This window comes from Lissotriton vulgaris, chromosome 3_1, assembly GCF_964263255.1.
Source record: "Lissotriton vulgaris chromosome 3_1, aLisVul1.2, whole genome shotgun sequence".
In the NCBI taxonomy this organism is placed as follows: domain Eukaryota; kingdom Metazoa; phylum Chordata; class Amphibia; order Caudata; family Salamandridae; genus Lissotriton; species Lissotriton vulgaris.
The window spans coordinates 2,076,537,601-2,076,559,703 of record NC_141689.1 but is presented as its reverse complement, the minus strand read 5'-3'; the positions used below and the strand labels follow the sequence as shown (position 1 = coordinate 2,076,559,703).

Genomic DNA, 22,103 nt, shown 5'->3' with positions numbered 1-22,103 from the left:
TGCAGGCTGCAAAGTAATGAGTACAGCGAGAATAGTATTATAAAATAATACTGTAAAAGCATTGTATAGTTTCTAAGTCATATAAAAACATGCACATAAACGCACAGGCTAAAATACTCAACTAGTGCTCCTAAATACGACTACCCCAATGTACCTACCCTAAGCCTAGTATGTGGAAGGGAGTAAGTATTGTGTAGCATAGGTTTGGTTTTCTTTGCCAAGAATCTATCCAAGATTTCTCTTAGGTTCTAATCAGCACCATACCTTTAGTTTAGAAAGAAGGAGGTCTGGTATCTCTGTTTCGGGACTCGATTTCCCAACACCCCGCAAGGGGAGCTTGGAAACCCTGGAGCTGGATTCTCAGCGAGAGAAAGGACAGCTTCTCGATCAGTGTATCAGCTGGAGGGTCGGCTACCTTCTGCACTTGCTGTAGCGAGCTGCGTAGGCCAAGTAGATAGTCGAGCTGCTCCGAATCACTGTGTCTTGCTAGAGCAAGTGAAGGCATATTTATACCTTGAAGGTGCCTAGTTTGACGTAAATTGGGCATAATAACATCAGAAAAGAACCCCAAGGGAAAAGTAGTTCTTTGTAAAGTCCATGGGTTCTTGGACAAATCAATATTCAAGCAAGGGGTGGTCCCTGACTACTTAAGCCGATTTTCCAAGAAACCGTTGTGACGTTTTGGTATGGGTGGAAGTAGCCATGCCTGTATTTGGACTGCATGGGCTATGTCTAAATAAGAGAATGATTTCTATGCCTTTATTAGGGAAATGTGAATTATACCTATATAAGGGCATGAATCGGGAAAATTCACTTGGATCCTAAAATGCCATACAACAGGGTCATGGGTATGGTAGTGTGTGAGCATGAACTATTGCTGCCTGTGCCTTTTCTCTCATATTCACTAAATTGTAGGATTTTAAAACTCTTGGGTGGCTGACGTGCAAGTTGCCAACAGCCAGAACAGCGGGGCCGCTTGTGAACACCTAACTGTCAGGACCGATGTGGAGACTAGGAGCTAAGGAGGCTTTTAGTGGAGCTCCACACCTCAGTAGGGTCACATTGTGCATTGCATCTACAATCTGTATCGTCCCAGCTCACCAAGTATGGTCTCTACAGCTTCAATGGTTCCACCAACTATGTTCCATGATCCCCCATGCCGCCCAAACCTTCAAAAAGCCTTGCCAAAAGTGCAATGCACTGACCCATATAATGTAATGGAGTGGATGATTTGGCCAGTTTGCTGCTAAGAATAGTTAGTGTGAATATTCCCCATCTTTGTAGTGTTGGACCTGGGACCCTCACCTCCCAGAACAGTACATGGTTCTACAAAAATGGGGCTTGTGATTGTTGTAGATTGCATTCTATCACACTAGAGTCTATCTGAGTCTGAGAGACCTAAAGTAGCGAAATGGAGCTGCTTATATTGCATCTGTAAAACGGTTGTACAATCCTGTCCTAAGCATCTCTGATACACAAGTGATTGAAATGCACAAACTGTACCTCCCAGTAGGTGGAGCGCTGAGGGCAACATTGTGCATACTTTGAACTACTTCTGTTTCTGTGAGGTAGAGTACACTCGTTGAATATTAAAGATATCAGAGTAAGTCTATCAAAAGGCACAAGAAGATGCCCTCAGCAATTTATTGACAGTCAAGCTGGCATTGCCTTTAAAAAGTTTATTGCACAGCTGGAAACACTGCATTGTGGTGAAGGTGACAACTGTAGCAGTCAAGGAACACAGGCATTGGAAAACCCATGCTGCTGTCGGTCAGGAGGGAAGGCGGGCAAGTTTATGCATTTTGGCCATGCAAGTATAGCAGCTATCCTAGAGGTAGTTTTTGTGCCCCTTCATCTCCCAGGCAGATACAATTCTGACCTTGCCAAGGTAGATAAGGGTGTTAAGCAAAATGCATTGGCCATGTTAGCATCCTCATCAATTGTTCATACTCCCACCCACAGGATGATGAGGTGATGAAAACATAGGTGCCTCTCATGCTAAAGAGCACCATAAGTGTTGTACTCTCATTCTCCATGTATGAGAAGGTGTAGGAGGGTAGGATGTAGGGAGGGGAAGTAAAGGCTTCTGCATGCTGCTGCACGAGATGCACAAACATAATGACAGCAGATATATTCGTTATCTGGACAATGCAGCCGCAGATACCTTTTTTCTTCACCTGCAGAGCAATTGGTATCTCCGTTTCACATGGCAATGTGCCACATGGCCCTTTTATCAGAGCCTCTACATAGCGTTTTGCCCCAAGACACGGCAGTGCAGCACTGGTAAGCAGTGGCAGCTCTTCTTAAAGGGCTCAGGGGCAATGCCCCTCTTGTTTCCTAGCCATTTACTATTTCAAGACTGAACAATAATCTATTATTCAATCTAGGTGTATTAATAATTTCTACCTCCTTCAGGTCCAGCTACCGTCTGTTTGATGGCTGGGGTAGGTGCATCAACCCACCTGCAAAAGCCTTCAGAGAGGGCTCTCCAGGGCTGGAGAAATGCTATTGCTGGCCTAGAAGGCCGCCCTGCCTCCCGAATGTGTGACATGCTGAGCATCACAGCTAAAGGTAGACCTGGGCTCAGCAGGCTTAAGCTCTTCAGTGCCCGTGGCTACATGCCAGTCAGCGTATTCCCGCACCCTCACCCAACTTGTCACAGTTGAGTTGGGAAAGGGTGGGGTGAAAGAGCAGAGACTAAAACATGAATTCTGCGACTGCGCAGGCACGAGGTTTCAGTTTCATGCCCTAGAACCAGAAGCTGAAAGTCGCAATAGTCTAAACTGGACTTTTAGCAAGGTATTTAAACCAAAAGCTGTAAATCTATTACATTTTATGCGCTAGGCTTTTAGGTAAATGTGCATGTTTGTGGGTAAGAGTGTCATAGTGAGAGACAGCATGTGCATGTGGGGTGTGTGTGTGAGTATAAATGTGAGTCAGTGAGTGACAATGAGTGATAGGAAGAGTGAGTATGAGTGTGAATGAATAATAGTGAATGAGGAAGAATGGCAGTGAGTGTTACTGTGAGGGAGAATTACTAAGTGCAACTCTGGGGAGGTGAGGGGCAATGAGTAATAGGAAGAGAGTATAAGTGTAAATAAATAATAATGTGTGAGGGAAAGAGAATAACAGTGAGTATAACTGTGAGGGAGAACTAACATGAGTGTTGCTGTGAGCGTGAATGACAGTGAGTATTACTGCGAGGAAGAGTGGCAGAGAGTGTACCTGTGATGGAGATAAGCAAGGAGTGTAACTGTGAGTAAGACTTAGTGAGTCACATTCTGAGCAATTCAGAATAAGCGAGACAGTATGAGAATCAGTGAGACTGATTATGTCAGAGGGAGTCTGAATGATTGAGACTAGGTGAGGGAATTTGATTGAATCCGAATTAGATTGATTGACTCAGACAAAGTGAAGATAAGTGGGATTTAGTGAGAGTCACTGAGAATCAGTGAGACTAAGTGAGTCACATTCTGAGTGAGTCAGAGATTGAGTGAGACTAAGTGAGTCAAAAAATAAGTGAGTCGGAATGACTGAGACTAAGTGGAAACGAGGGAGACTAATGGAGTTGGAGTAAGAATGAGTGATATGTGAGAAAGATTATTATTGATTGAGCTTGAGTGAGACTGACTTAGACTAACTGAGAGTGAGTGAGTCTAAGTGAATAAGTGAGAATGAGACAGATTGAGAGTGAGTGAGTTATGGTGGTACTGAGTAAACCCACCCAAACACACTGAGACGTCAAGCTTGATCACTTGCATCCAAGCCAATGATTATACCCCTCCATTTTTAAAGAACACTAGCTGCCACTGCTGGTGATGCCAAACATAACGATATGGTCACTTAGCTTTATAATTTATTTACAAAAACTCTCTGATCTATTTATGGTATTTGTGATGGAAAATACACTGCTTTACCTCCATTCTTGTAGAGTTTCTTGGGTATGAGCCAATTCTCGCAGGTTACCTTATCTGCAAGGTAGAGTAGGATTGCCTGGCCTATTTCATGCATGAATTTTCAAACATTCTTCTTCATCCTTCAAAAATGTATGTGGAAACGAACTCTAAAATGCAAGATTTACCCCCATTGGTTCCACATTTGTTTGTACAAAAACCCACCATCCACCATCACTCCCAACCGCCGTGGGAGAATTAAGACTTGTTTGCTTTGCCTGAGAACTATTTGTAATTCAGGAAGGTAGATACACCCCAGCATATTCAAAGATCAAAAGCCACCCCTGACAAATGTTGCCAGAGATGTTCTACCAAATTTACTTTGAACAAAAGCGGAAAGATAAAAATCATAATTTTATACTCCAGCATCATTCGGTACATGCTGTGAGCCATCTCTAGATCTGGACAAGTTAACTCCCAACGCCCTATACTCTTCATTTCTTCCAACAATCCAGCACAGTTCCATTAATATGAAGGATGGGGCACTTGATAATGAACCTGGAAAATGACCTCACTTTTTCCTCCAGTGACATTTTTCTGTCTTACTTTATCATTGAATGTTTAATTTCCACTCGTTCCCTTTACTTCAGCTACTGTTAACGATAATTGAAAATGTAACCCCCACTGTGGACATTATAAAATTATACAGTAGAATAAATTAAACATTAATGTTAGGGTTTAATATTCTTCTACACTCTACGTGAAATAGATTGTGCATGAGAGCATTGTATTGATATTCAAAAGCACAAAACGTTTCAAAGTCACGTTGAACACTTTTCTGTCGAAGCAGAGGCATTAGGGCAAATGATCCACATGGAAAATATGAATACAACGGAGAAATCTGCTTTTAACCGATATTATTGTGAAGAAAACACGGTATAATGATTGTTAACGGGGCAATAACTGTTATACGAATTACAAAAACATTTTCAAGCATAAATCACAATATAACAAAAACACATACGTTGCAGATCGCACTAAATAACAGAGAAAAAGAATAAAAAACAAATGGGACATATTACCAACGTTTAGCGATATTTACCGCTAACGATGCTTAGCAACGAATTTTTTAACGCTAAGCATCGCCGGAAATTATCGCAGAGATAACTTGCTATTAGCAAGGTTTATCTCAGTAGTGATAAAAATCCTCACGCTAACTGCCAATTGAGAGATTATCGCTGGAAAACCAACGATATTCTCTCAAAGTTTGGTGTTAGCTTGATGATAGGGGCTCACAAACTTAGCCATGATATCCACCTTCCATAGGATATCATGGCTAAGTCAGGAAAATACCAGGTGTAAAAAAAGCAGTGCTAACCGCGGTTAGCGCTGCTTTTTTAATCACTAACAGGGTTAGCGAAATCCTTGATAATAGGAGAAATGTCGCTTAACAACATTTCTCCTATTATTTTTCTCTGGAACGCCCACTTTGCATCTCATTAGAGATGCAAGGGGAAGCGTAGAGAAAAAGGGTGCTAACATGCAAATTTGCGTATTAGCACCCTGTTGCTGATAGGGAGATAATTTTATCTCCGCTTTCTTGGCTTTTAAAGCCAAAAAAGCGGAGATAAATCCCTTGATAATATGCCCCTAACTATACTTTGAAAAGTCAAAAAAGTAATGTGTCACTCACACAACTGCTGAAGATAGAGGAATTGCGGGGCATATTACCCAGCAATAGCGATAATTATCGCTATTGCATGGTTAGAGACAAAAATTTACCGCTGAGCTGCAGCGATTTTTATCGCAGATAAACCTTGGTATTACCAAGATTTATCGCAAATGTGATAAAAACGGCCGCAATGAATGAATATCGCTGAAAAGTCAGTGTTATTAATGCATTACCGAGCTAATGCTCTTAGCCATGTTATCCATCTCCCATTGGATAACATGGCTAAGAACTGCTCAGGGCAGGTGTTAGCTTTTGGAGATATTCGTGCTTAGAGCGAATATCTCCAAAAGTTGGTAATAGTAGATAGTGATGTTAAGCGACTGTTTCCAGGTGCTAACTTCTTGGCACGCCCACTTTGCATGTCATTAGTGATACATATCACTGACATGCAAAGTGGGGCCCAAGATGGTCGCTATCTCCTACTAGCTGTCGCTAACTGGAGTTAGAGACAGCTAGGTAGTAGGGAGATAATTTTATCTCTGCTTTCTTGGCTTATAAATCCAAAAAAGCGGAGATAAACCCCTTGATAATATGCCCCTGCATTTCTACCATGGAAATGCGGTTGCAACTACAGAAGAGCAAAGAGCGGTCGACAATGACAAAGTCATCAACTGCACGCCAAAGAGCTATACAACAATTGTAAAAAAGCACTGAATCAAAGGAGACCATGGGCCGTATCTCTTTAAATAAATACTGCTAGGAGTAAGTTAACAAATGGGGTTGGCATATCACATAAATTGATCACTGTGAATGCTAATTTAAGAATTGGGCAAGGATCACAAAACGTTTTTTGACTGATGAATGGTAATACACAGCCGCACAAAAGATAATAAAACAGAACACATCACCACCACAACAAAAGGTCACACAACCCATTTGCATAAACATTCTTGTTACACATTACCACTTTCAGAAACCTGCATTCATAATGCAGTGGTTAAAGGTGTATGCAGCAATCACTGACTAAACTTACCGCTAAGGAAATGAGATAGCACCAGAAAAAATGTTTTGTGATCCAGCCTTAGAAGTGCTAATTTAAGAAAGGTCTGTGCCAGAGGTTTGAGCTAATTGGTGTCTTAAATAGCAGAATTGCTGAAGCAGCAATATTTCCCCATCACAGACAGTGGTAAATGGCTGTGCGTAACTGAAATTGCAAAGAAAAGCACTGATTTTAGCTGGGAATGTAACAGCATGTGTTGGTATCTCAACGTGATCAACAGAGCTTTACATACTAACCTAATCTATATAAGCATAAAAAACAACTAAAAATTAACGCGGAGCAACACAACATAACTGTCAAAACAGAGTGCAACACAACAACCACAGTCCAAATGAACAACAACACAATCTAATATTGCAGCACAAAAACACAACAGCATATATGCAACAGAGCACTTCATACCAGTACAAAATGCCACATAAAATTATGCAATCAAATGCTTGTCACAACGCATCACCTAATTATACAGCATTTAAAGTTGTATGCACCCAACACTGTCTTATTTACCACCAAGTGCATGAAATAATGCTGGTTAAAAGTGTTTTGTGATCAGCCCCTATGACTTTTATTGGCAAGGCGATAGCAGTGGAGTTTAATGATTGCTTTATGAAAATAGATTACACATGCAATATCAAAGAAACAAGGAAAGTAAACAGAAGACAAGTGATGGCCACATGGGAAGGGATCCTGCTTGAACACCTAGTGATACAGCTATAGAACATGGCGCTTTTAATTTTGTGACTGAAAAGCATTAAGGACAAAGACCGTATGGGTGCAATTACAAATAATGAATTCTACCATCAAGATATGCGGGCAAGAGAACCACGGACATCTTATGGATTTCGGGGGCTCTGGTCCAAACATAATGTGGGCCCCCCGGAACAGTTTTGAATTTATTAACCATTTTTAGCTCATTCATGTCCTCGGAAACGATTGTCTGATCATTGACAATGCTCTTCGTTGGTCTCCCAAACCTTTAAAGGGTCCCCAGTCCTTTTGGGGGCCCATCATTCAGTGCAAAGCCTGTGAATAATTATGACATACTGGACACCTGAGTCTATCGAATGTGCAGGGGGCCCCATTATTTTTGCCTTATGCCACTGTCAGGAACTGTTTTTAAACCTTAATGATGGGGCCCCTAGAAAGGTGGGGGCACTGGGCTAGAGCCCACTTTTCTCATGCCTTAAAACGTCTATGAGGAGAACTGGGCAAGTGATGAAAAAACTATGCTCTCCATCTCAGCACAGTCCTCCATGCATTCTGAAGCAGGTGGAATGGGTCTGATACTTCCGTGTGGATTTGAACTCTTAAGTTATTTGGGCATAAAAGACAAAGCGGGCTTGGAAGAGGGAGCTTCTGACTTCTGCAAAGTCCTTCACAGGCATCCACTGAAACTGTTCGTTACAGGTAACCAAATTACTATTATTTATCCATGTTAAGAGGATGTAAAACTTAGGCCAATAAGCCCTTAGTTGAAAAACAAGTAAAATGCACACATGATACCTGCAGCACATTAATTCATTGTTCCTCATAGCGAGAAATATATAGAATGAGGAATTCATGTGCTGTCCAGCAATGTCAGGGGCTAGATAGCATAATTTCCTTCCAGGTAATTCTATTAAGTTTAAGAAAAAATGACCAATAAAAGCTTTACTGTGATATGTATGCTCTCTTCTTAGCTTCGAGGAACAGGCAGAGCTGTTAAAAGAAATATTTTTTTTTGCAATGTTCTAAGTAGTAGTGATGGAGCAAGGATTCGCACGTTAAGCGACTTTCTTGTACTCATGAACCTCGAATAACGTTAATAAAATAACCAACATGTTCGTTTTACTAATTTTGCACATTTTTCATTATACGGGGCGACCAAGTGAAGCTTGCTTATGTGTTTATTAACCTTAATACGCTTGCATATTAAAATGGCCGCTGCTACGCGGGAATTTAGACTGCGCATGCGTCGGTCATAACCATGTGACGTGACGTATTCAATGTCTTGGTTGGAAAACAGTTGCACATGCGCAATGAAACTAAGATGGCTGCTCTTGTATCACCCGTTGGATCTGCCTACTAAGTGCCTGCAGTGTAATACTCAAATTAAAGCCTCACCCCCTACTAAGAGCCAGCAGGCTTTTAAAATGTACCTTCTTAATTGTAGGTCCTACCTAGACATCATACTGAAATATCTTTATTGCTTGACGAGCTTAACCCTGACGTAATATTTCTCACCGAAACGTGGCTTACCCCGTACTCGGAACCTGAGGTAATTCAAGCCCTGTCGCAGGGCTACCTAATAACAATGTTAGATCGCCCCCATGGAAAGGGTGGCGGCTTGGCTATTATATTCAGAGACCACTACACTTGCCGTTGTTCCCCTAATCCTTTTTTAGACTGCGAAAGTATGTCTTTTTGCCTAGAATTCTCGCCAAACATCAGCTTCTCTGGAGCATTAATATATCGCCCCCCCAGGACCTTTAAAACAATTCCACACATCTCTGCCATCAGCTGTTACGATTCTAGCCACCCCCCCCTCCAACTTTACGTTGTTTGGTGATTTGAACATCCCTTTTGATGATACCACAGATCATATTGCTCAAGAGCTAATTACGGCTCTATCTGCATTACAGATGGCCCAGCTTGTTTTATTACCCACACATGTTAAAGGCCATCTACTAGACCCAGTGTTTAGTAACTGCCTCAATCTGAAGGCTGAATCCCCGATTGTGCTCCCTTGTACAGACCATTGGTTAGTCCCCCTTATCTGGAACACTTACATACCCCCTGCACTGACACCAGGGTTACGGGAAGCACAGAATTGGTCAAAACTCCCACTGGATAAGTGGGTCTGTGGTAAATAAAATTTACCTATGCAGAATTTCTATGCGGTAAAGTTCAATAAAAATAACTCAGTCAAAAATGAGAGGCAGAGTCCGTGGCATTTGAGTTTATAAGGGTTTTATTCCTTAAAAAGGAATTGGTTCGAACCAGGTATCATGTTCCATCACCACGAAGGTTCAGGAAGGGATAGACAATGCTTTATTAACAGAATACCATATATGTAGTAAATGCATTTCAATGGTGAGGGGTACAGAAGGCGTAACAGCTGAGAAAAGAGAGATAAGAACACATGTACGTAACAGAAGGCGTGCACGAGGGCGTACACGGAGGTGTGTGCTAGAAACGTCACATAAAGGTGTCTCAGATGGGTGGATCCATAGACGAATCCTGCAGTGTGAGCAGAAATATATGGCAGAGATGCGCGCGCAGCAGCATGAAGTGTGATTGACGTGGAACTGGAGGGTGAAGGGGACTTGACATTTAGCACCATACGTGGAGACAGAAGTCTGGCGTGTCAGAAAAACCTAAACCCAAATCACATCTAATATCTTGTGTTTGAGGAACTGTATTATCTAGAAGGAAAGGTCTCTCGGGCAGAGGCTATTCTATACTGACTGCTAGTGCGTGCATAGGTGTCTACGTGTCTACGTGAGATGCGAGGGGCCATGGGCCTATCATGGTAACAGGAGCAATGAATTACTTGCACGGAGACAGAAAGGCCGGGCCCTTTGCTCTGCAGCTGGGGAGATGTTTTTCCTAAATCACTAGACAGGAATGTATTTTCGAGGAGCGGAGCAGATAACTTGAAGGCAAAATACAGTCTTGGCAGGCAAGCAGGCCGAGCCAGGCACCGCTCGCCGCACAGGGAGTAAGGCAAGGGTCATGGAAGCGGCAGGCTGCAGCTTTCAGAGACAGAAGGCAGAAAGGGCTCGATGGCAGGAATCAGGGCCTAACTCGCCAGAGCCAGAAAAACGTGAAAGTGCACCATGTAAAGAAGGTGGGACGGCATACTTAGGAACTGAATATTCGACCCATTCATGGTGGATCTGAAAGAGGACATGTTAACGTTGGACGCAAATGTATTTGCGTCTTCATAGCTGGCTGTGGAGGGAACATACATGTACTTGAAGCACGTACATGGAGCCGTTGGGGTCTAAGTTAGGGGACACAATTGACCATAAAAATTCATATTACCTCATTCCCTCCTTGTCCCCTATGGACCCTTCATGATATATCGATCTTCATTAGTCTATCAATTTGTTCATATAACATCATTTGCTCTTCCTTCTTCTGGCGGGATTTTGAACGGGGACTTGAATGGGGAATACATGATGTGGCGCACAAGCCACAGATCGCTGGCCCACATTGTAAACATAGGCAACAACTGAACACTATGAGAAGAGCTATTCCAAGGAAGGATAGGACTTTCCATCCCCAGGCTGATAGCACGCTCCAGAACCAACCAGACCAAGTCCAGGTGCCTGGATTCTGGTGTATCTGACTTGCAATCTTATGGAGACGAGTTATGGCTCTATATACTGATGGTGCGTTTTCTGGAATGAAAACACAGCAACTCGATCCGATGACTCTACAAGCTCCGCCCCTATCGGCCAGGATGACGTCAAGGACAAGACGATTTTGAAGAACAACAATCCGCTTAGCAGACTGCTCCTCTGTTAAGTTGCCTAGAGCGGAAGTCGTTTCATCCCGAATTGTTCATTTGCTAAATTCAGGGACGTAACGAAGGAAGAGATAACGGATATAATGAGAAAGGTAAAAACCGGCTCTTCCTTAGATCCTTGCCCCCCAAAATTTTTTACTCCAGTTACAGACCTGATAAGTGAAGCTATCACTCCAATATGTAACGCTATGTTCCATGCTGGCATCTTCCCAGATAAGCTAAAAAACACTTTACTGAAACCCCTTCTTAAAAAAAGTGGATTAGAGAAAACAACTCTCAAAAACTATAGACCCATCGCTAGCTTGCCTTTTCTGGCCAAAGTTGTGGAAAGAGCCATGAACAGCCAATTGGCGGAGTATATAGAACAGAATAATCTCCTGGACGAGTCCCAGTTCGGATTTCGTAAACTCCATGGAACTGAGACCGCTCTTATAAAAGCCGCCGATGATATAAGAACCATCAGGGACCAGGGAGGAACTGCGATCCTGATCCTACTGGATCTCTCGGCAGCCTTCGACACGGTCAATCATACAGTTTTGATCGACCGTGTCGAGGAGATGGGCATTTGCTCAACGGCCAAAGAGCTCTTAGCCTCTTTCCTATCGAATAGGACGCAGGCAGTGACTTTGGGCGCATTTCAATCCACCGATCTCGCCCTCCCATGCGGCGTTCCGCAGGGCTCATCCCTAAGTCCGACACTTTTTAACATCTATGTGTCGGACTTAGCTAGGGTAATTAAGACCTACCGGATGAGCCTTACATCTTACGCCGACGACACCCAATTGGTGATCGCGATCAAGAACGACGGCGAAGAAGTATCTGCCAGCTTCCAGGAAGGTATGATAGCCATTAAAGATTGGATGGCCGAGAACTGTTTGCGCCTCAACTCCGACAAAACGGAGGTTATGATCTTCGGAAAATTATCCCCTCACTGGTCTAATAAGTGGTGGCCAACCTCGCTTGGAGCCCCCCCAGAGCCAGTACACAAAGTCAGAAATCTGGGAGTTGTCTTTGACGACAACCTGAGTTTCATCAACCATGCCAACCAGGTAGCCTCCTCTGCTTTTTACAAGCTTAAGATCATCAGGAAAATATTGCCTTTTTTACCCGAGAGTGCAAGGAAAACTGTGGTGACCTCTTTAGTACTCTCGTCCCTCGACTATTGTAATGGTCTCTTTGCAAATGCGCAGGCAAAGGTGGTAGCCAAATTGCAGCTCATTCAAAACGCCGCGGCAAGGCTGCTAGCACGTATCCCCAGATTCCAGTCGACCAAACAGGCAATTAGAAACTTGCATTGGTTAACTGTGAGGAATCGCATCAGATTCAAGACCTTGTGTCTCACGTATAAAGCCCTCAAAGGTCAAGGCCCAGCGTTTCTTAAACAGAAACTATGTTACTATCTCCCGAAAAGACCGCTCCGTTCGGAACAGAGACTTCTTCTGGTGGTGCCTCGCACCAGGACTGTTAAATGGGGCGATCGATGCTTCATAAACTCCGCAGCCAAACTCTGGAACACGCTTCCAATGGAACTAAAATTGGCACCCTCATTGATCCAATTCAGAAAACTCGTAAAAACATGGTTATTTAACCAATAACTGCCCAATATCTCTTCTCATAAGGTAGATTGTTTGATTAACTGAGATTGCCAGCTTAAGTCGCAGCGCCGAGACACCCACGGGTATTTGTCGCGCTTTAGAAATGTTTAAAATAAATAAAATAAATAAATACTGCCTCGAGGGTTCTGGTTAATTTACGTATCAGTTTACTATTAAAGACAGCACCTAAATAGGGAAAGAAACCTTTATTGAAGTCTGTATACTGTTCCCATGCCGTTTCAGTATAGTCGACAATCGGGAGATCTCTCTGGGGTCTAGCGTGTACCAGATGGGAGTCCCTATGATAATCAGGAGGGGCTAGGAAAACAGGTGGCAGTAGGAATGCAATGTAACAAGTACCATCCCAATCTAGAGGTAAGCGTATATATGCTGTATGTCCACAAATGAAATAAGAATGACGGGAAGCTTTAAATGTAGACTTGCCTTTATCACTGAATTCGATCACAGTAGTACATCTACTATGACCCAGGTGTACTGAACCATTCTTTCTGACACATAATTCACCTCTGACTGGTAATACTGACATTGCAGGCAAGACTGGTTCGGCTTCGGACTGTACATTCAGAATCATGAGGTTGAGTGTAAAGTTACCTAATCCATATACTTCGTTTTCTAGATCAGTCCCTGTCCTTTGGGGAAGACCCTCCTTGTCAGGGAAACATACTTTATGCAGAACTGTGTTCAGATTTCCCCATACCCAATTACCTTGGTAAACTACGGAATCAGAATCTAAAGAGTTCATTAAACTAAACCATGCACCACAGGAACCATTGTGTGTGAACGGGTACGGAAAGAGGGGCAGAACTCCCTTGTATTTCTGATAGGGAGGGAGTCGGCCACATATCCAACAATTGGTAGCATTGCTGGTCTGATGGGAATGATGTAACATACTGATGAATGTATTGTTGCGCAGCGCAAGTCGGTAAGATAACTCATGCGGGGGCAGTTCACTGAAAGTATGTTCGGCGGTGACATTTGAAGAAGAATGTGCACGTTTGAAAATAGGAAAGTACATGTGAAGCAGTATACTTGCAGCAATAATCATAAGACTCAAAAAAAACATAATCAATAATGTCACAATGCAGTGACTACGGAGAGCTTTACAATATTCATGTTTCTTGATCTGTTTCTGTCTATCTCTCTCTCTATTGGGGTCTAGTGGATACATGTGAGGAACTTGTCTAACCGATTCACCTAGGGGAGGACTTAAACAATTAAACTGTCTGACTTGCTAGACCTCAACTTCATGCGGAATTCCTGGGAAGGAGTTTTCTCTACCAAAGGGAGTTTAGTATCATTCTCTGGAAGGGGGAAGGGCTGGGAGTCTAGTTTCGGAGGCAGTCCATAATGTTTTTTAACATGACTCGAGTGAAGCCAGCCCTTGCGGCCCTCCACCTTGACCGCGGTCCTTTTTGTTAATAACACGAGCTTCGGCGCCTGCCAACGGGGTTCCAGCGGACTTCTCCTGTCAAAGTTTCTCACGAGCACCAGGTCCCCCGGAACAATCGCGTGTGGCTTCACCTCGGTGTTGTCGGGAAAGGCTGCAGCTACCTGTGAACGACAAGATTGTAGTGCAGACATCAAGGAGGCAAGGTAATCTGTCAGCATAGTACAGTCAACATCAGTTATTTTACGAGGCAGAGGCGTCCCCCACATATTCGGTGGCCTACCAAAGACCACCTCATACGGGGATAGCCCTGTTCTTGAATGTGCGATCATTCTCATGTAAAAGAGTGCAACTGGTAAGGCTACTATCCAGTCAACGCCTTTCTCTCTACAGATCTTGGCAAGGTGAATTTTCAGGGTCTGATTATGTCTCTCTACGAGACCTGCTGCTTCGGGATGTCGGACACAGTGGAACTTCCATTGATAACCTAGCAGGAGTGATACCTGCTTCATAAGCTCGGACGAGAATGGCTGACCGTTATCTGAGTATACGATACGGGGCAAGCCATACCTGGGGAAGAATTCACGTACCAGCTGCTTGCCAGTGGTCGGAGCAGTGTAATCTGGGACTGGATATGCTTCTGTCCAACGGGAAAGAGCACATACAACTACGAGGACATATTTGAATCCTCGACAACGTTCCATCTGGATATAATCCATCTGGAGGACTTCAAAAGGGTGATCGGGAGGATGAAATCCACCTTGCTCTACGGGAATGCTTTTACCTGGGTTGAACTGACAACAAATCATGCAAGTACGCACTTTCTGTTTGGCTGCTGCTCGTAAATGTTTATTGAACCAAAGAGTTTGAATATTGTCTAACATGGCTTTTTCTCCTAAATGTGCAGGACTATGTACTGTGTTAATGATAACTTGAACCATAGAGTCAGGGAGAAACCATGTGGCTTTCCCCTTCGTCATCCATCCCTGTTCTGTCTGGATCCCTCCTAGTCCAATCCATTTCTTGATTTCGTCTGGTGTAGCATGTGTCTGTATGTCAATTACATCTAGGGCGGGATCTCTAACTGTCATGCAATATGTTGGTGTCGGGACTATTGTCTTTGTCAGGTCAGTTGCGTGAGTCTGAGTCTAAGCTGTATGCTTCGCTGTTCGGTCTGCCAGGTCGTTACCCTGGGATATGGTATCTGTGACTTTCATATGTGCCTTGCACTTCATGATGGATATCGCTGTAGGCAAATGTATTGCGTCTAACAGAGCTCGAATGAGGGGACCGTGCTGGATTTTGGCTCCGTGAGAGGTCAAAAAACCTCTCTCTCGCCAGAGGACACCGAAGTCGTGTACGACTCCGAAAGCATATGTTAACTCTTTTGTTCTTTGCTCGAATACAGGCTTGAGTCAGAGCCATGAGCTCTGCTGCTTGGGCTGACAGGGTGTCAATACAATTCGTTTCTATGACTTCAGTTTCGGTCGTGACTGCGTAGGCGGCCACTAACTCTCCTGTACTTGTTCTCATACATGAACCATCCACATAAAGTGTCAGGTCTGGATCTGGTAATGCAGTGTCTGTCAAGTCTTGTCTAGGTTTCGTCGTAATGGTAATGACTTCAATACAATCATGTGCCAAAGGGTCTGTCTCACTTAATGGCAGAAGTGTAGCAGGGTTCAATGTATTGCAACGTCTGATTTCTATGTGTGGCTGAAACAATGTCAATTCGTAACCTGTCAATCTTGCTATAGTCAAGTGCTGGGTCTGTGTTCGGTTTAAAAGAACTTCCACGGAATGTGTAACTTGTACTGTCAATTGGTGTCCTAACACTATGGAATCACTTTGTCTGATTGCTAGAGCTGTTGCTGCGACTGATTTTAAGCACGCAGGCAGAGCCTGGGCTACTGGATCTAATGTACTAGAAAAATAAGCACACGGTTTGTGTGAACCTGCTTGATCCTGGGTAAGTACTGACAATGCAGTACCTTCGCGTTCTGTGACAAAAAGTGTAAAAGGCTTACTGTAACATGGTGTCGCTAAAACTGGTGCTTGACATAGGGCTTTCTTTAAGTCATCAAAAGCTTGTGTGTGTTCCTGAGTCCAAGGGAGGACAGTCGATGTCGCTGCCTCCTGAGTTGTCAACTGTATGAGTGGCTTATCTCGAAATGCATACTGAGGAATCCATTGTCTACAGTAAGAAGTGAGGCCTATAAAGGCCCGTACCTCCTTTTGTGTCTTGGGCTGTGACATGTTTACAATTAACTGGATACAGTCAGGTGTTAGCTGTCTCCCCCCTTTGGACAGCAAGTGCCCAAGGTATATCACTTGCTGAACACAGAATTGCAGCTTCGAAGGAGACAGGCTGAGATAGCATCCCAGTCCTCCTTTTTAGTTGTTAATAATCGTGGCAAGACCTGTACTAACAATCCTGGTAATGCTTTAGTTTTGTCCCCAAGACCCAACCCTGGTGTTCGGTCTCTTCTTCATTTTCTAATGCAGCCCAATCAATCTTTTTGTCTCCCACCTCCCATTCTTTTTCTTTGAGTTTCTCGTAAATGCCGGCAGGCAATAGTACTTTCAATATTTTCATAATGTCGGGATAGGTATAATCACCCATGAGTAACATGTCTTTTATTTCACGGTGAAAACCTGCAGGGTCTTTATCATGACTGGGCACTATTTTCTTCATTTCTAACAATTCCATTTTAGTTATGGGCGTGTATACATACACACGTGTAAGAGTGTTATCATCATTCCTGACCGGATGTACTTCTCGTAAGGGATTCTGTCTGTCTATGTAAAACATTTTTCTTTCTGGGGGTGGAGCTGAAACAAACTGTGGATTCAGGAAGGCACTATATCTGTGTCGAAGTTCTAAAATTACTTTAATTAAATCGGTACCCAGGCCTCTCCATTTATTCATGAGTAACTCTATTAGTACATCAGGCAAGGGACCTGGATCAGAATGTTGGCCTTTATACAGAATGAGGAGATGCTGTATCATGTACATACCAGCTAGTCGCTGTTCGTCTGGGGAAAGATTCAAAAATGTTTGTGCTAATGCGTCATCATTATATTTATCGGAATTGTCAGCCCATTGTACTGCTGACCTGGCTAATTCTTGTTCATCCATGGAATTGAGTACATGGTACCCCATTTGCTCTTGAAGTACTTTATCGGTAGCCTGAAATAGATGTTCAGGAGTCTTCGGATTTGACATAGCAGAGTGGAATGTTTCTGGTATTGGACAGAGGTAATGTTTCTGGTTTTCACACTTTTCTTGTTTACGAATGGGTCTGTCGAAGGGCCTATCAAAGGGGTGCGGTCCAGGGAATTTCCCTCTCCCTACATATCCTATCATCTGTTTACCTGACTGATGCGAAGTTTCTGCTAGATTCTCTGTATCATCCTCCTCCTGTGAGGAAGTCGGACCGTCTGATTCAAGATGTTCTTCAGGGGCTCGCCGGGCATGTATATCTATTATCTCCTTACGGATCTTTCTAACCATAACATGTACACTGTCCTCCTTCTCATGTTTACCATCCGCGATATTCTGGCTCCATCTATGCAATCTATCCATTTCATTTTGCGGAAAACCTGCCTGATCTTGTTCTCTTATTAAACAATTAACCATAAATCGCATTAGTAAACCTTTGTTCACTACCCCCTACTAATCCGCATAATCCGCATAATCCTTTTGGGCCTGGTGCGGTTCAGGCCCCGACTTTTCTTTGGCTTTTTCAGATTCCTCTCTACTTTTCTCTGCTTTTCTGAGTGCTTTCTCTGTCCGTCTGTGTGATTCTTTACGCCATAGTTCAATGGCATCTTTCTGTGACTGTCTGGCTTTCTTTTTCCATAATGCTTCTTCCACTCTCATGATGCACTCGGCATCCCATGTCCCTGTAGAGGGCCATCTCTGATTCTCCGCTAAATCCTTAGTGTAATCCACCCACAAGTTGAGATATAATACAGCGTCTAAGCCGTGTTTGTGGTACATAAATCCTTAGTGTAATCCACCCACAAGTCGAGATATAATACAGCGTCTAAGCCGTGTTTGTGGTACATAAAAGGTCCCTGTTCGGGCGCCAATTATGTGGTAAATAAAATTTCCTGGAGTGTCCCTGGGTGGGATGGGAACAGCTTCCTCGAGTATCCCTTTTCTAGTTCCTATCTGTTTCAGTTTAGAAAACAGCGGCATTTTTAGCCGTGATACTTGATACGTGATACTTACTCGGATTTGGACACCACTAATACAATAAACACAGTAATGAAAATCAAACAATCACTCATACCACGACATAAAAACACATTAAAACATTTCGGAAAACGAACAAAAACTTGATTGCTGCTAAACAGTACAGATACACTGCTAAACAGTGCAGACCGGGTCTGTGTACCCAAACTCGTCTTGACCGGACACAAATTAGTGCACCCGTCTAGATGCGTCCCCAGCAACGGTACTCACCGGGAAGCACGGAACGGAAGGCCTCGGAAACTCGACACTGGACTGGACCGGACTGGACTCGACTCGACCTCGATTCTGGACTTAGGTACTTCGGAACTTCGGAACTGGTGGGCCTCTGAACACCTCGGACCTTGCTCTCTCGGCTGGGCTCTGGTCGGGATCCTCCGCACTCCTCACCGCCTCGTCTGGGTGTCGATCGCAGCCTCAGTCACCTCCGTTGGCCTGAGGGAGATACAGGAAATCCTGCGGGTACGCGTAGTTGTCCGTCACAGCTGTGGCAGGGGACCAGGCCTGCAACGCACCGCCGGCGCGTAAGGTGGGGGAGGGGTCCCTATTCGGGCGCCAATTATGTGGTAAATAAAATTTACCTATGCGGAATTTCTATGCGGTAAATTTCAATAAAAATAACTCAGTCAAAAATGAGAGGCAGAGTCCGTGGCATTTGAGTTTATAAGGGTTTTATTCCTTAAAAAGGAATTGGTTCGAACCAGGTATCATGTTCCATCACCACGAAGGTTCAGGAAGGGATAGACAATGCTTTATTAACAGAATACCATATATATAGTAAATGCATTTCAATGGTGATGGGTACAGAAGGCGTAACAGCTGAGAAAAGAGAGATAAGAACACATGTACGTAACAGAAGGCGTGCACGAGGGCGTACACGGAGGTGTGTGCTAGAAACGTCACATAAAGGTGTCTCAGATGGGTGGATCCATAGACGAATCCTGCAGTGTCAGCAGAAATATATGGCAGAGATGCGCGCGCAGCAGCATGACGTGTGATTGACGTGGAACTGGAGGGTGAAGGGGACTTGACGTTTAACACCATACGTGGAGACAGAAGTCTGGCGTGTCAGAACAACCTAAACCCAAATCACATCTAATATCTTGTGTTTGAGGAACTGTATTATCTAGAAGGAAAGGTCTCTCGGGCAGAGGCTATTCTATACTGACTGCTAGTGCGTGCATAGGTGTCTACGTGTCTACGTGAGATGCGAGGGGCCATGGGCCTATCATGGTAACAGGAGCAATGAATTACTTGCACGGAGACAGAAAGGCCGGGCCCTTTGCTCTGCAGCTGGGGAGATGTTTTTCCTAAATCACTAGATAGGAATGTATTTTCGAGGAGCGGAGCAGATAACTTGAAGGCAAAATACAGTCTTGGCAGGCAAGCAGGCCGAGCCCGGCACCGCTCGCCGCACAGGGAGTAAGGCAAGGGTCATGGAAGCGGCAGGCTGCAGCTTTCAGAGACAGAAGGCAGAAAGGGCTCGATGGCAGGAATCAGGGCCTAACTCGCCAGAGCCAGAAAAACGTGAAAGTGCACCATGTAAAGACGGTGGCACGGCATACTTAGGAACTGAATATTCAACCCATTCATGGTGGATCTGAAAGAGGACATGTTAACGTTGGACGCAAATGTATTTGCGTCTTCATAGCTGGCTGTGGAGGGAACATACATGTACTTGAAGCACGTACATGGAGCCGTTGGGGTCTAAGTTAGGGGACACAATTGACCATAAAAATTCATATTACCTCAGGTCAACGAGTTGGAAATTACAAAACCATTAATTAATGATGATCCTTTGGTAGCCAATGCCAAGTTTAACAATTGGATAACTAAATCACTGAACATTATATTGCCTATAAAAAGAACTACCCTAAAAAGATCCAGAACCTCTGCTCCCTGGTACTCGGCTGAGCTCCGGGTTGAAAAAATGCCAGTGCAAAAGATTAGAAAGAAAATGGCGCCTGGAATATGCCAAGCTGAATAAAACTATTTATAGAGAAGCCATCAGAGAATACAAAAAGGAGATAAAGAGGGTACAAGCAATGTAATATACACAAAAAATCTCGGAAGCTAGTTCCAACTCTAAAGAGATCTACCAGATCGTGAAAAGCCTCACTAAACTTCCCCAGCCCCCTTTGAATCATGATAATTCACAAGCTCGCTGTGACGATCTTGCAGATTTCTTTTTCCCAATAATTTATCTCATCTACTCCTCATTTCCGAATACTGACCTAAACATCCCTGTGGACAGCACATCAACTTCTAAGCAGGATGTCATGGTTAGCCTATCACCTTCGTTAGAGGAGATTCCTTTGCTAAAACCAGATTCACTCGCTATTTTGATGACGCAAGTGAAATCAGGATCCCCTAGGGACCCTGCGCCCCCAGGCACCATGGTTGCTGTTACTCGAACCATCCTTCCCACTATGCTGGAGGTACTTAATGCTTCAATCTCCACCAGTATAGTTCCTCCCGAGTGGGAACAGGCTATGGTGTGGGCACTGGTGAAAAAACCCAATTTGGACATCAATAATTTCAATAACTATCGCCCCATTTCCCTGCTTCCCTGGGCTAGTAAAATTCTAGAGAACTATTTAAATGGTCTCCTAGTTTTCTTGAGAGCAACCAGCTGCTTGACCCCTTGCAGATGGGCTTCCGTCCCAAGCATGGAATGGAATCCGCTCTGTTGGCAGTCACGGAGGAAAAAAGAGCAATCTTGGATCGGGGAGGATCAGTGGCAGTCATCCTCCTCAATCTCAGCGCTGCCTTTGATACGGTAAACCATAAAATCTTAGAGCAGCGTCTCCGTGACATCGGAATAATGGGCAGAGCGCTGGAATGGCTCAAATCCTTCCTGAGCGACAGAATCTTTCAGGTTTTTGAAGGAAACACCATATCCTCTAGCAAACCCCTGAGCTGTGGAGTGCCACAGGGCTCCTCCCTGAGCCCGATGTTATTTAACGTCTATATGAGACCGCTGGCTGAGATCGTCCGTCCCAGCGACGGCTCGTGGAGGGAGTTACGGTGGGGCAGGAGGGTGGGGAGGGGGAGGGGCAGGGTGGAGGTTGCTAAAAACCGGCATATGGATAATTGCAGGTAAGTAAACAATTTAATTAATAAAACGAATTTCGTAGTGCGCCTTGCATCGCAAAATGCAATGCAGTGCGAGCTACGAAATTCGTTTTATTAATTAAATTGTTTACTTACCTGCAATTATCCATATGCCGGTTTTTAGCAACCTCCACCCTGCCCCTCCCCCTCCCCACCCTCCTGCCCCACCGTAACTCCCTCCACGAGCCGTCGCTGGTCCGTCCATATGGTATTAAGATCGTTAGAAGATGGTTCTGCAATCAGGGTGGACCTAGCGGGATGTCTGGAGAAGGTAAAAGGCTGGATGACCCAGTCCTGTCTCAAACTTAATGGGGACAAGACAGAGCTCATGCTGCTGGGCTGATCGGCTCCAGCCTCAATTGACTCAATCTGGCCTTCCTGTCTAGGCTCGCCTCCAGTACCCAAGGATGCCATCAAAAGTTTGGGTATTTGGCTAGACAGGTCCCTGAAATTTGATTGTCAGGCAACCAAGCTATCGGCTACCTGTTTCGGCCTTCTCAGAATCATCAGGAAGGTCCTCCCTTTGCTACCCTTTGAAGCCAGGCAAATGGTGATACAGGGCTTGATCCAATCTTGTTTGGAATTTGGTA

The 22,103-nt window shown here is 44.1% G+C and overlaps 1 pseudogene; it reads right to left on the bottom strand.

Moving 5' to 3' along the window:
• LOC147728819 (elongation factor 1-gamma-like) overlaps nucleotides 1-22,103 on the bottom strand; it is an 81,578-nt pseudogene that overhangs the window by 40,356 nt on the left and 19,119 nt on the right.